The following is a 15,023-nucleotide window of genomic DNA, read 5'->3' on the forward strand; positions in this document are numbered from 1 at the left end:
AGTCTGTTATATCCTCAGTGCTTGCTTTGCTATGTAAATTCAAAGTCAGAAAAGGCAAATGCTTTGTCTTCTAAGGCGTCTCTATAATTAAAGGAATAATTTAATATAATTTATATAATTTTATGTAAGCAAATATTTTAAATCATATGGTTTCACAACAAGCGGCCCTATTCTCCAAATAATACTTTTCTAATCACCTGTGTAGCTTAATTTCTTAAGCTGAGAGATTTAATTCATTGTAGAAAGAATATAGTACTCTCTTAGGACTTACAAAATGCCCTTTAAAAGCTCACCATGTTGAATGACCTTAGTTAAGTGATGTGTCCATTTAGACAACAGAACAATTGCATCATATGCCAAGTGTTTGCACTAACAACCAGAGTATTTTAAAACAGGACCACAGATCAGATTTGCAAGGAAAAAAACAACAGAGCTTGCAGGAATAGAACAAATGTGGGATCTTTCCTTTCTACAAACCCTGGTTCTCCTGCAGTCAGTTCTAAGAAACTGATTTTGATGGCCGTTGGTTAGAGTGAATCTGATCAAGTGTCTATACCTGGAAAATAGAAGAAAACTGATCCAGCCAACCAAAAAACAACACCCAGAAATGCTAAGAGAAGCTAAGAACTGGTTAGCTTTCCAAAGAAATTCTTAAAAGACATTACTGAATAAATAGACATTAAGTACTTGCCTTTGTCAGAAACACACTCAAAATCAAAAATTGAAGATCTCTGTGAAGAGCAGTTCATTCATGATTGCAATAATGTGTGCACACCCCCTGCTGACAAGGGAGAAATTGCTCACCTGGTCAATGAAATCCATTCCGTTAGCTACCCTTGGTCTGACGCAGGTAATGCCTTTCTTGGCAATAATGTTGGACTGCTGACTATGCAAAATGCTTTTTAGACAAGTTAGTGTTTCCAAAGGAAGCAAACCTTCACAGGTTAGATCGTAGAACTTAGAACTCTTGTGCTTGTCCAGCATGCTGGGTGGAAGTGAGAACCTTACGTTTTTCCATGTAGTGTAACTGCCCTTCAGGTTGTCCGTGTGTGTAGTTGAATTACAGACATATCTCCTAACTGCAGGATTGACATTCCCGTAAGAAGACAAAGGTCACCCAAGATAGGGTGGTGACAGCTTTTGTCACAGAATCATGTTCGCTGTATCAGGATGTGGGGAAAGAAACTGGCGGTGGAGGCTGTTGAAAATCAAGATGCTTTCATCGCCTCTGCTCCTCAAACCTATGAACCAAATCAGTATGAAGGAAAGATTTCTCTGAAACTGATTGCCACAAGTCAGACTGCTTGCCACAAGACCAGTCAGTCTGTTCAGAATACTGAAGTCATTAGATTCTTTCCCTGTTTTGACTGGTTCCCTGGTGTGTGTTTGCTTTTATCCTTCTTCCCAGTTCCTCAGTTACAACTGATAAATGCACACCTTTTGTGGACTGTTTGCAACTCTTGCTGAACCACGTATATGTTAACTGCAGCATGTCATCCTTCTTCCTGAGGGAACAAATTCAGATTACTTTTGTCCTGAATGTACTTTGCATGTAAGTGTAAATACCTAAAGAACGTTTTCTCACTTGGTCTTTGTTTTAGTGAACCTCCAAATCTGTGATGTTAGTGCCAATGTCATGTTTGTATAAGCTCTCTGCATTCATGTATGCCTGTCTTTTAATACTATCGGTTATCCCTTCTTCCCTGGAGAATTTTTGTGTAATGGTACCGTTAGGACCTTGATGTGATTTAAATAGAACTTAAAATAGAGGTGTCTTTTTTTAATTAGACAATTTTGTACTGAGTAAATACTGAGAAAAGAGGAATAAATTACTAGATTCTGAAAGAGCTGGTATGGGGACCTGCCTGCAGATTAAATAGCAGCCCTCAGAAGGATTACCTGGAGCTGCCAGGGAGGCAAGTACTGGGTGGGAGAGGCTACAGGGTTCCCAAAGAAATCAGAATTGAAGAGGTGAAGGTCTTTACACATCTGAGGTCTAGAAGGTTGGATTCACCACACTGATCAGTTAGTCAGCATTCTTCCACCATCAGAATAATCATTTCATCTTCAGGTGTAAGCATATGATTAAAAAAAGAACACCAACAGAAGCTTGAGTGTTTTTTTTTTTTTTTGCATAATCTTCCATAGCTTGAATTTTCTTTAAGGATTTAATGGTCAAATGAGGTCTAGAAATAAACTCACAAAAGAGAGAGGCTGCTCTTCTGAGTTTTAGATGCAGGAAATAAATTGAATAGAAAATTCCCTGTTAGATCAGGGAAATCTTTTTGAGTAAGTTTCCATGGGTCAGGGCTCTGAATATCCACATATCTTTGATATCTTTGATATCCACACATCTTTGGCTGGTAGATTTACTTGTTATATTCTGGGTTTACTGCCGTTGGCCAGTGTAATCTTCCTCTCCTTTGAACTGTTGTCTGCTAAGTTTTGAGCCGTCCTCTAAAATCTACCTAGCCTAATCCCTCTCTGTAGTTAAATAACATGCAGATTAGGTTATTAGATAGATATAACCTACTGGGTAGGTTAGTTAGCATGCAGATATTTTTTTGGTGGAACAGTGACTCTGACTAGTGTCAGACAACTATCTGCTGTGTGTTTAATGTCTATTCAGAGGTGCTCTTCAAACTACTCAGTCTGGAAGCTGATATGAGAACTACCGTCTCGGTGGAGAGGCAAGTGTTCCCATGCACTAAAGCTAGCCACAATTCCTTGGACAAGTCCCTAATTGGTATTCAATCTTAAAAAATGTCTTTCATTAAAAATATAATTTGACGAACTGGGTAATTGACTTGCATTTGATTAAGGCAGATTCTATTGGATTAACATGATTAATAGATAAAATTATAATCAAACAGAAAGCAGTACAAAAGGTGACTTAAGTCATGGATCATATTAAGATACTAAGTATAAAAAAGATTGATTCTGTAGGAATATTCATTTCATAGTAGATATTGTGCTGTTCTTTACAGATAGTGATGTAATTCAAATGAATTTTGTAGTCAGAATCAAGGCCTATTCCAAGGACTTGAGAGTTGTCTTGCCAGACCAGTGTGTTCAGGATAAAACTTTGTGCCTTCAATGTAAATGTTTGCTGCTATCAGAATGGGAGCAGTGAAATACTATATTACTCTTAGTAATACTGGTTTTGAACTAGTATTCAAGGAGAGATAATAGCTTTAGAGTCTTATAATGAGAAAAAGATAACCAAAGAAGAACAGCTGTCTTCTGAGGCCTCTTGTTATATAGCACTGGAATACAGTGGAGTATTTTATTGTACGTATCTGTCAAAAAAAAACCCAAAAAACCTAAAATTCAGTGTGAAATTTGACGCAGCAGTATATAAGACATGAAGTAGTCTCAGAAAAGCTGACGCAGATGAAAATCCCAGTGTTAAAAAATGGTTTTCCTTTTAAAGATAAGTAAAGATGGCAACCTCATCTTGGGATAACTATAAGGAGAGAGGTAGCGCTAAAACAGTTTTGTCCAAAACTGGTAAAATTGTCAGCACTGCTGTACGTTTATGGTTTATGCTTTACTTTGAAACAATTAATTAATATTTCTCTAACACTTAGAGTACTAGTTTGTTGCAGTTAGAACTTTTCCCTCCTTGCAAAAAATGGGAGATAAATGGATTCCTTTTCAGCTGTTACAAAATATTATGTATGGTAAATAAAAGTAATCATGGGTTGAGATGCATAAAATGGCCCACTGGATAGCTTATCTAGGCAACGAGCTGCATTCTGATGCTATGTGTAGAATCTGATCTAAAGATTAAAAAAAAAAATCCATCAACATCTGTGGTATTTCAAAAGGAATACAGTAGAAATAACTAAAACTATAGTTAAGTAGCCTTCCTAGATCAACAGCTTGTCAGTTGCTAATGAGATCAGATTAGTTAGTAATTAGATTAGCACTTCATCAGCTAGTCAGTTAGTGAATGTTGTATCCGCTGACTTTGTTGAAAGAAAAATCTGATTACCAAATTGAAGAGACTGGTGAAATATGCCTAGTATATTCTCACTATGAGATGGCACACTGTCTGTTTCAAATTTAAAAGCATTAGAGATGCTTTTATAGAGAGGTATCTGCAAGATAAGAACTAGGCGAATTAAAGACTTTATCAAGTATTGATCTCAGGAAGATGCAAAATCTTGAAGATGTTTCCAGCATTATTTCATGACTCTCTAAAACAATGTCAGCATGACAAATCTCAACAGGTTCAAAGTACCCTGGGAGAATGAGTGGTTTCAGATCTCTAAAACAGAGGAACTAAGTTGAATCTAGATGCATAAAGAATCCAACTGGTGAGCCACACTGTTTAAAATCACAAAATGATTCAGACCACTTAATACCTAAGCAATGTGGAAGATCTGCCAATGCAAGACATTTTTCCATTGGTTGGCTCACAGTATCCCAAATAGAGAAAACAATCAGAACATTTGCTACCTAAAGAATACATTCTAACATTCAAAAGGACCAGCAAAGACTTGTTTCTTCCAGCAGATGCCAGATGACTTTCTACTGAAATGTCTTTATTTAACACCCTGCAGATTGATGCACAAGAAAAGAAGTTATTCTACCAGTGGCAAAACAGGACAGAAAGTCTCCAGTAGGTCATAAGTGATCATTAAAGCTTCAGAAATTACTTGGGCAAATAGCATGGGTCCCACTGCAAGAAAGTGCTCCTTCCCCCATAGTTAAATGTTCAATTCAAGGGCTGTTATGTAAGGATATGAACATACTTATTTTTCTTAGCTGAGGCAAACATTTCTTGCCACTTTATGACTGCTGCCTCTACTAGACTGGATTTACAAACATGGAAAATTAGAAAAGTGGTATAATAGGGTATGAGCTGCTCCATTCCATCAGTACGACTTCTACTGACAACACTGCCTTTTTAGGCATACTGAGATTTAGGATTTTTAAGTTAGACCGAAAGAAGAATGGTTACTACTGTTTGGGTCATTCTTGTTCAGCTTTTTTTTTTTTCTCTTTTAAAAGAGAAATAATTTCATTTCACATACAAGTGTACTTGAAACCTTCTCTTGAACTGCTGTAGGTGATGGCATATTATATCTTAGTGCCACAGGGAATCAGTTCTGTGGTCCTTATGGTATGTTTGTGAATGGTGTTAGCACTGAAGATGGCAAGGCTGCAGTCGACTCTTTCTCAGTACGAGAGTTATTGGTTCATAAAACTGAAGAAATTAATAAAATTCAGCAGGTCTGTTATTTAGTTTACTTTCTTCTGGAAACCCTGAATCTCAGTACATGTTACCTCTGTGAGGCAGTCTTCACTGACTAAAGAGAAGACTTGTCAAGACAAATACAAATTAAACAGTTAAGTACAAATCCAGTGTTAGTGCAAATTGGAAGAAAACATAAGGAGAGAGGAAGAACGTGTTACTTTCAGTGTAATTTAGCTTAGGCTGGACACTAACTTTAAACTGTTCATGTGGAACCATTTGATAAACTTACTGCAGAAACAGTATACCATTTCCACTGAACATAGCAATGATTAACTAGACATCATGGTATGTAGGTTGCTCCAAAAGTAATGTCTCTGATTTATTTCTGTGGGAACTGCAACAGGTACAAAAAGTAAAATAATGGTGTTGATAGAGTGTTTTGTATCTGAGAATTTACTCTTTTTCAACATGGCCACTACCATTACCTCTGCATTTTTACTAGCAATGAACAAAAGCCTGCATGCTGTGCTCATAAATATCTGCCAGCAAAGGTGATGCACTATTGCCACTGAAATGCAACACTCACTGCCATCCAGTATGTGGCCTCCAGAAAAGTTCAGCAAGCATTGGTGATTGTCAGTGGGTTCAATTTTTTTCCACACAGAGGAATTTAGTTCGAGTTTTTTGCTGCATCTGTACTTCCATGTCAGACATCATTCTGTCTGATTGCCCCTCTGCTGCCATCTGTTGCATGGTAACAAAATGGAATGGAATATTGGTGGGAAGATTCAACCTTAATCGTGATACCACTAACATCTGCCTCTGATGTCGTGGGCCAGCATAATAAAGTAGGAAGCATTACTTTCAGAGCAACCCTTGCATGTCAGTTTTCTATATTTTTAGAGAATGAAGTCATTTTTAGATGGATGGATGAATTTGGGACACTGTTGCTTCGTCTTTATCTCTAATTGAGATACTATCACGGATTGTAAGACTCTGGAGTATAATGATTTGTCAGCGCAGGACAGAGTGGACCAATTTAATAGCTGCTGGAGGGGTTAGGATTCCAGCAGCCTTTGATCAAATCCTTTTTAGGTCAGTAACATTTAGAGATGTAGAAAAAAAAATCAAGTAATTGGAGAGAGACCAGATGGTTTGTGGCTAATTTGGAAAAGTACAGATTATATTGTTGTGCAGGATCTTATTAAATAAAAAGGTCTTAAGATTTTGTAAGGGATAGATTAATATTGATATCATGTTATTCACACTGTTTAGTGTGCAAACATCATCCATCTTTTTATTTTTCTGCACATGCTCAGTGCTGCCTCTAAAACGACCGTATCAGGAATTAGCATGGTGAGTCAATAGATGATAGCATATCATGTGGTTATTTCTCTTCTACGTTTTCTGTTGTTGAAGAAATATTTACATGTGTGTAAAATCCCAATTCAAATAGTACGGAAGTAACCAAGTGTATGCATATCATGGAAATAATACAGGTGAGTGAAGTGCCATAAGCACAAGCTGATCTTTCTGCACTCCTTACCACTTTTGCGGAGCATTTTACCTTATTTGCACAGGCTCCTACTCACTGCAGTTACACTTATGAAATATATGTTCATTTTTAAGTCTCTTTACTGTTACATGTGCACAAAGATGCACTAGGTAGGAATTAAGCTGTGTGTTTACTTTAAGGGGATAAAGGTAAAATAACATGGATTGAACTGGGTAAATATTACTCGTGTTTATTACAGCACTGCCCAGAGGTTGTGAATGAAATTGCTGAATATTTCACAGATAGTACAAGGGGTAACTTCTGTTACACACAGTTTACAGCAAAAAATAACACTATTTACAGGCTGGGAAGTGACTTTTTAAGAAACCTCTTTTTGTGGGAAAGGTAGAATACAGAATAAGAGCATGTCTGCTGCCTGAGTCTTGGGATCATACTATCTCAAAAAAGAACAATCTACATGTCCCAGTGCTCATATACATGTGCTGTAAGATATGTTTTAAAAACACTTAATACGTTAAATATATTTATAGGTTTACATATGTATAATTTTGCAGATATATCAAGATGTCATTATAAATTGTTAGTACTACTTTGCGACTGTTATTGGGCTTTTATTGGTTCTTATTATCTCACTTAGTGTTCCTAATGCCTTAACCATGATTAACAGATTCAAACTTTACATCATCTTGCTATCATTTGCTGGCACACACTTGAGTACATTATCAGAGATTTTTGAAGAATCCTTTATTTGGCAGAGATGTTTGGATACACTTGTTTGGAACTGAAAGGTACAAAATAGATGGTCAGCTCTGGAGGGAATCCTCCAGTGAGGGAATAGCTTAAGGAAAACATTGCCAAACAAGCAAAGATTTGCTGAGAGGTTTTCAGAATAACATTCTTGACTTGGAGCCCATTATCTAACAGATGTGTATTGATTTAATAAGCCTCCCTACTGTTTCACTATAAGTACTTAGTTCTCTCATCTTCAGTGCTGTATGTGGAGCAGGAACTTATTAATAAAAAGTCTGTAATTCCAGCAAGATGTGTCGGTGCCCGTATTTATCAAGGACAGCTAAGTATTTTAAAGCTAACTAAAGCTGCTTTTTTGTTTTGTTTTGTGTTTTAAATTGGGATGCTGTTGCTAAGTCCCTCAGCTGGAAGTAGTACCTGATGTATACATTTCTGTGTCTTTATTTGACAGAAGAATTGTATTACAAGCTATATCATTGACTCTTTTTTTTTTTTTTTCCCAGGATGCCTCAAAATAATCGTACAAAATAATATCTTGCTCTGGCTGTACAAGTAAGGAACTGACATCTGGCAACTGTCAAGCTGTTACTTCATTCTCGCTTTTTTTTCTTGCTGATGTTTACTAACTGTACAGAATCTATGTTATTTTTAATACTACAGGCTTCATTTGCCATCTGAAAGGTTTAATACCACTAGTTTCTGGTGAATAGAAAAACATGTAATTATATGGCATATCTCACTGCTTTGTGGAAGAAATGACAGAATAGAATGGCATCAGTGCATTAACTCAATGTCCTACCTAGACTCTAGTTGTACTTGTTTGTAACACTGAAGCTGTTGGTAGCCTCTGCCTAGATTGACATAAAGACTCATAATGCAGATGATAGTGAAGCACAAATAGAGGCATCCAGTAGTACAGGACTGTCACAGATGTGACAACTGCTTACCTCCGCTCTGGAAAGTGGTTCCCTTAGGAAGAAGGAAAAAGTCCAGCCAGTTTCTCTGCTTCTCCCCTGTTATTTCTTACTATAGCAAGAGGTGATAATAAAGAGATAAAAAAAAGAGCTGGGATTTGGTGCAAAACCTGCTGAAAGAAATGCAGAAGTGGCAAGGAAGAGGGAGAGCGCTCTGCCACTGAAAATATCTGTAAGGTTTAGCAAATGCTGCTGCATTGGAATGCAGCTGCCTGCCACAGAACTGGGCACAGAATGTGATGTACAGCTTTCTCAACAGTTTTGTGCTGTGCATGAAGGAGTCATCTCCTGCCTACGTACACATGTGCATGCTTCAAATGAAGGTTGTTAGAAGAAGCAGTGACCTTATGTAAAATGAGAATAGCCATTATGTTGCTCAGATTTTGAGTGTGAGTTAGGCTGTGGGTTTACTCTGATACTTTGTGTATTTATTCATCGCTACCAGCATGTTAAAATGAAAAAAAAAAAAAAATCAGCTGTGTGTTGATAAGCAACTAATGATTTTACGCTGTAGTTTTGTAGCACTAAGCTTCAGGTAGTTTAGAAGAGTCTGCAAGATGGAAAACTAATGGATTTGTCACTTCAGCCTCTTGAAAAGCTGTATTCCCAATGTTTCTACCTGTACGTTGCAAAAGGGAAACATGGAACATTAACAAGTCATATCTGAAAGTCTTAGCCTTCAAATGTTATAGTCTTACAACTGTAAAACAAAACAGCTGTGTATCACTGTAGTGGATATGTTATGAAGTACCATAATCCCATCTTTTTTAGGGTAAGAAATACATGTGTGAGAAGTTCAGCAAGTTCTGAGCATGGGACTTCTTCCATGATCTATTACTACATTCTGCAAAGTTTCAAGTAATTTGCTTTTCTGATTCAAGCAATAAAGCTTTTAACTATAAAATTGATCTCCCCATAAAGTACATGTTGTGTTCTAATACCATAATTACCTACGGCCTGATCTTCCAACCCTTGATGGCATAAGTAATCTTTACTCATCCGTCTAATCTTACTGATTGAATATACAGGAGGTGTTAAGTGAGTACAGCAGGCTGCTACCCAACTTTTCTAAATCATAATTTGTTTTCATATGAATAAGTGATTTAAGTGAAGGGTTAACAGTGCTCTGTCTCTCTTAATTTAAGATTTGGAAGACAATTATAATTCAAAATGCTTCTTCTAGTTGAGACTCCTTAGGAAAAATATATACACTGCCTAGAGCTAGAAGTCCAACTTTGCTTTTAAATGCAAATATTTTAACAAGTATAACACATAGAAGCATGAACTATCAATTATTCCTACTAGGCACATGTAAAACATTTTGTTTATCACAAAGAGGCCAAATTAAGCAAAAAATGTAAAATTAAAATTTGTAATTAAAGTGTTGCCTGTTCTGCTTTAAAACTGCCTGTTGTTCTTATCAGCAGTAGCCTTCAGGTTGTCTTGATGCATTTGAATGGGTCTTTTAATAAGAAAAGTTGAGAACTGCTGGTAGTGGCTCTCTGTGGCAGTTGTTATGCAAGTGAATCTGGCTTGCAGTGACCTCTTACTGAGAATGGCGTTAGAACAGTGCATTGTTTACAAACACAAGCCTGTCAGATAAGAGAGAGGACATTAGTTTCCTCTACTTTCATTCCCTAAATGTCTTATCGGTAAGTACAGAATGACAAGAGAGAAACATTCCACCTCAGGTAGAGTGGATTTCCCAGCTAACTTACAGACAGACGAATATAGTCAAAAGTCCATGTAGATTTTGGAAGCTTTAAGTTGAATTTTTTTATTCCAGTTTTAATTGCATCAGTCTGAAGGCAGATCAACTACAAGTTTCAACAAATGTTGTTTTTAATTTTCAGCATGATGTTGTTTCAGCCTAAATCAAACAAACTGCTGTTTATCTCCATCCCCAGGAAGAGTTTGTTTGAGACTGTATCTTTTTTTTGTTGCTGTTTGTGTGTTTGTTTCACCAGGATGCTATTACCTATCTTTCAGAACTGCAACTTTAAAATTATGTCCTCAAGGTGATTTTGTTGCATTCTTTTGAAGACATGATGACTGTTTTACTGACACTTTTCTGTTCCCAAGGGAAAGCTGATAGTTTTGGACCAGCAAATAATTGTCTTGATCATACCCAAAGTCTCCTCTTCAGGTTTCACAAATGTGTATCCACATGCACAGGATTAATGTGAATGCTGAGTCTCTGTATGGCACAGTCCTGTGATGCGTTCTGAAAACATGTCCTGATCATACAGTTATCTCTGGAAGCATTCAGTGAAGTTAATGTTACATCACAGCAGCACCCAGCACTTGTTTTTTGTTTTTTTTTTTTTAGATTTGTTCTGTTTTTGTTCTGGTTGTTTTTTTTTTTTTTTTTTCTGGAGTGGGGTGGGATTGGGGTAGAGAAGAGGATTTTTAGTTAGTTAGTTTTTAACATGTCCTATGAGCTCTTTTCTACCTTGAAGTCTGAAGTCTCTGGCAGTTAATGGACTGTTCTGTTTTGTTCTCTTTTTACGTTAGTCCTGCTTTTGAGGAGTGATTTTTGAGATCTCTGCAGTCTTGGTCGCCACTTTGGTCTACAGCCCCACTGATTTGCCTGGGATGTTATTTTCAGCAGTCTCTCAGTTGCGTTTTAACCTTGGAATTTACAGTGCTTTGTAATGTAATGTATCCTACGTTGACTGGATTGATAGAGACTGTAAAACAGGTAATTATGCAACAACAAATTATGTCCAAGTACTGTTATTTAAAGATGCACTGTCTACATTGTTTCACAGTTTCATCTGTCTGTTCTCTTAGATTACTTCTATGCTTTTTTACAGTTCTGAGGTTCTATGTGCAAGAATATAAATTTCTTCCACATGTTATTTTGTAATATGCCTTGAAATGAAAGGTAGTTTGTTTGTACAAGGTTGATTTCAGGAAGTTAGAAAATCTTATTTTTTAAAAGCATGTTCATCCTGCTATCACCTAGTTCTGGTTTTTTTTTCAACAGCACATGATTTAAGAGACTTGACCCAGCTGCAGTGAGCCTTTTGCTTCAACTCCTTAAGTGCATGAGAATTGCAGTAATGCTTATTTTAGTTAAAATAACAGGTTCTCTTCTGGCTGCTGTATTTAATATATATATATTGTATATATATATATATAAAAAACACAGATGAGTTGTCAGGGAACCACACATCTCAAGATAGCTGATTACGTTAATTCCATTGTTTTCTGAGTGTTGAATCTAAGCAAGACCATCAATGGTGTAACTGTGTGATATACTGAAATTTTGACATACGCTGAAGAAAATTCGTGGCTTTGAAATCATCAGATATTTTTTCCTTGTATTAGTTAGTGCTGTTAAATGTTACAGTATATTTCACTTGTTTTTCAGCATTTTTAAGTTATTTCATGGTTGATTGTTGACCATATTTACTATTTGTAGCAGTTGTCACTGGACAGTGCGGAACTTGGCCTTTCAGATGTGACCTGGAAAATGAGTCATTTCTGGCATGAGCAGAAAGGCTGAGTTACTGGGATCATTCACAGTGATATAGGTGAGCACTGATGCATCTTACAGTGAAATTTATTGCTTCTCTCTTAAAGTGATTTTCTTTTATCAGATCAGAGTACTGATTTGACTGAATATTCAGAATGGTGGCATTGCACAATGGGAAGAGCTTCACTGCAGAAGTGTGTTCTGTTTTAAATGAAAACTGAGATGTTCAAGGACAGGTCATATCTATGAGTGGACTTGAAAGGAAAAGTGGTCTGTTCTTGAGATGGTCAGAACTGCATAAACAGTCCTACAAACTTGTACTTTGTGTCAGACTTTTGTACTTTGCTCCATAAATATTCAGTTTGGGCTTGATGAGTCCTGCTTCCTACTCTGTATGCCACTACTCAAAAATAATAGATGAATAAAGAAAGAATTAGAGGAAGTCTTGTGCATTAAACAAACTTATTTGGCCTAGAGTTATTTAAAAATGAAAAGACGTGCAAATTAAATTTTATTCAGGGACCTCCTGTTTAAATGCAGCAGTGATATCACTGAACTTGCTCTGAGATTTCTGCATTGTGTTGGAGAAGTGGTGGGCAATGTAGGTGGGCACAACTTGCTGTTTTTCCAGAGGTTTTAAATGTAAACAATGCTTAAAAATGCAACATGGGCACACTGTGATAGTGAACTGGCAGCCTTACTGAGTTGAAGTAAGACTTGTAGTTAACTATGTTATCACTGTAACAGCGTAACAAAAATGTTACTTCTGTAGACATCCTTTTGTTATTTCAGGTTGAACTTCAGAACTCTGGAAACCGTCTTGGAAGAGGTTAAATGATGCCATGAGAAATACTGGCCAGCATACAGCCATTCTAAAAGCTCTGCTTTCTTTAGCCACGAACTCATTTGCTTTGTAGCTTTCTGTTCACCTTCAGTGTCTGATTTCGTAGTCGGTGAAGTTCAACAGCAGAACTCAGACCACATCCTTTGTGCCACTCATACTTCAAAAGGACATGAAATAGCTTTTACATCTCCACCTCCCTACTAAAATCTCTCTTACCTTTTGGTTTCTTGCATTAGAAGGGAAGGAATGTGCCTGAAACAGTCAGTTTTTTTCTTCTTTTCATATTGTTTGATGCATGATGAGCTTGGCTATCTGATCTCATTGTGTTACTGAATATGGCTTCATTAGCCACAAAAAGTGCTATCTACAAGGAAGAAAATATGCCCTCTGCTGACTTCATATGTGGCTAGAATTTAAAAAGCTGCTGTCAGAGTACCACGATGGAACTATTGTTTGCAAATAAAGCAAATTAAAATAAACATCTTTTATCATAAGAAAGCAATTAGTGTTGATTCGCAGCTTTGCTTGGTTTTTCTTTCCTGACCTTGACTACATCGTGATGGTTTTGTGCTTCCTCGGACAGCTTCTACTTGCATCTGCATCGATTAAACCTTGATCTCATTTATTATCTCAGGAAATGGTCTCAAGGTCACAGGGCTGGAAATTTAATTATGGTGGCAGTATATTAAGTGGCACATTTAAAGATGCTGAATCGCAGTAATTAATTTTTTGGATGGTGGTCTCTAGGGAACAGGTTTTCTCCACACTGGGTGTTTAGACATCCATCATGGCCATTCAGCTTGGCAGCTGTCTTTTAGCTTTAAACTGTGTCATTATTCATCTTTTACAGCTGACTTTAAAAACACTAGACAACTATATTCTTTTTTATTGTAATATATGTCAGATGCTTGTATTAAGCTATACTTCACCTTTGCTATAAAACATTAACAGAGGTTGCTAGTAGTTACCTGGCTGGCCTCTAAATTGAGATAACAATTACCCTTCGCTGACATCTAGTGTCAAGGCATGAGATATAGCTGGAGTGCTGAATCCATTGGCCTGGAAATCCTGCACTTCCCCAGTGATTCAAGCTCACCCAAGAAGCTACAGCACTGGACATAATTAGTGGACACGAGGGATTAAGTTGGCACTCAGTGTTGACTTTGTAGCAGCACTAGGTTATTGAATGAAATGCAGCACTGCCAAGGTCTTAAAAATCTTGTAATGTTTAATGAACGAATGGTCATTAAACTTGCTGGATCAAATATTAGGCAAGATGGAACTGGGAGGTATTTAATAAGGAGGTCTGAAAATATGAACTAAATCACATTCACTCATTTAAAAAGCTGGCAAAAGTCCAGTCTATTTCAAAATTCTTCACTGCTGTTTTAAGGTAGATGGTATTGGACTGGGGAGGGAGTACAGTAAGCAGGTTTTAGCTTCTAATGTAACTTCATTGAAAATTTTTCTACTATAAAATTATTTTTCTTGAATGAAATAAGGTTTACATGCTTGCAAATGGATGTTCTCTAGGGACTGTGAAGGCACTAAGGTTCTCATTGTGAGCAATATTCACAGATTGATGTGAGGTCTTGCACACCCTTTGTCAGATTGGATATTTCAGGTCTCTGAGTGACCTAGTCTACAAACATGTTAGTGAAGTTGAATGAATTGCATGTACTATATGGCTATGCATAGGCAACCAAAGCAGAGCAAATCGGGGCTAGCTACACCTCTAACAACAGGATAGTCCAAATGTTTGCGTTCTTGTTACGTGACTTTTTCAATAAATCCCTGTATCCAGAGTCCACTGGATTTTTTTGAAGGAAAGTATGCCACAGTATAAGAAATCAGAGGTAAATGCAGTATTTGAGGGAGATTTATACTTGGAGCTTAGTAAATAATTACCCGAAAATGTAATGAGGGTGTATCAAGCTTGTGTTTTCTTACTTGTGCCTCATTTTAAATAATGTGTGTATGTGAGTATTCACAATGGAATGGAGAGTAATCATATAAAAAGTTCAAATTTTGGGACACAAGGGGAGGAGAGAACATAGCTTACATTACCACTGCCTGAAGAGTGAGTGATGGGTGTGTAATAAATAATCCATAGGTTAGGGTAAGTTTGTGCAAGTGATTAGGCAAGCAGCTGTGCACCATAAGTAGATAAACAGAAAAGAAAATCATTAATGTTAATTTCAGATGAGGTTAATGGTACCATACTAAGTATTCACTGAGAAATGCTTCTTTAG

The 15,023-nt window shown here is 36.9% G+C and overlaps 1 long non-coding RNA gene across 2 annotated transcripts in view; it reads left to right on the plus strand.

Annotated features, from left to right (window-relative positions):
* The window catches only part of LOC116225568 (uncharacterized), a 253,551-nt gene that overhangs the window by 232,071 nt on the left and 6,457 nt on the right, over nucleotides 1–15,023 (plus strand). Inside the window, exons 5-8 of one of the 2 annotated variants that reach the window (XR_016470293.1) lie at nucleotides 7,976–8,024; nucleotides 10,961–11,147; nucleotides 11,874–11,985; nucleotides 12,720–14,178. This is a non-coding gene — a long non-coding RNA (uncharacterized LOC116225568). Of the gene's footprint in view, nucleotides 1–7,975; nucleotides 8,025–10,960; nucleotides 11,148–11,873; nucleotides 11,986–12,719; nucleotides 14,179–15,023 lie in introns of those variants that run through there. The other variant, XR_016470294.1, reaches the window with a different exon arrangement.

Source organism: Phasianus colchicus, chromosome 12 (genome assembly GCF_987193195.1).
Source record: "Phasianus colchicus chromosome 12, bPhaCol1.hap1.1, whole genome shotgun sequence".
In the NCBI taxonomy this organism is placed as follows: Eukaryota; Metazoa; Chordata; class Aves; order Galliformes; family Phasianidae; genus Phasianus; species Phasianus colchicus.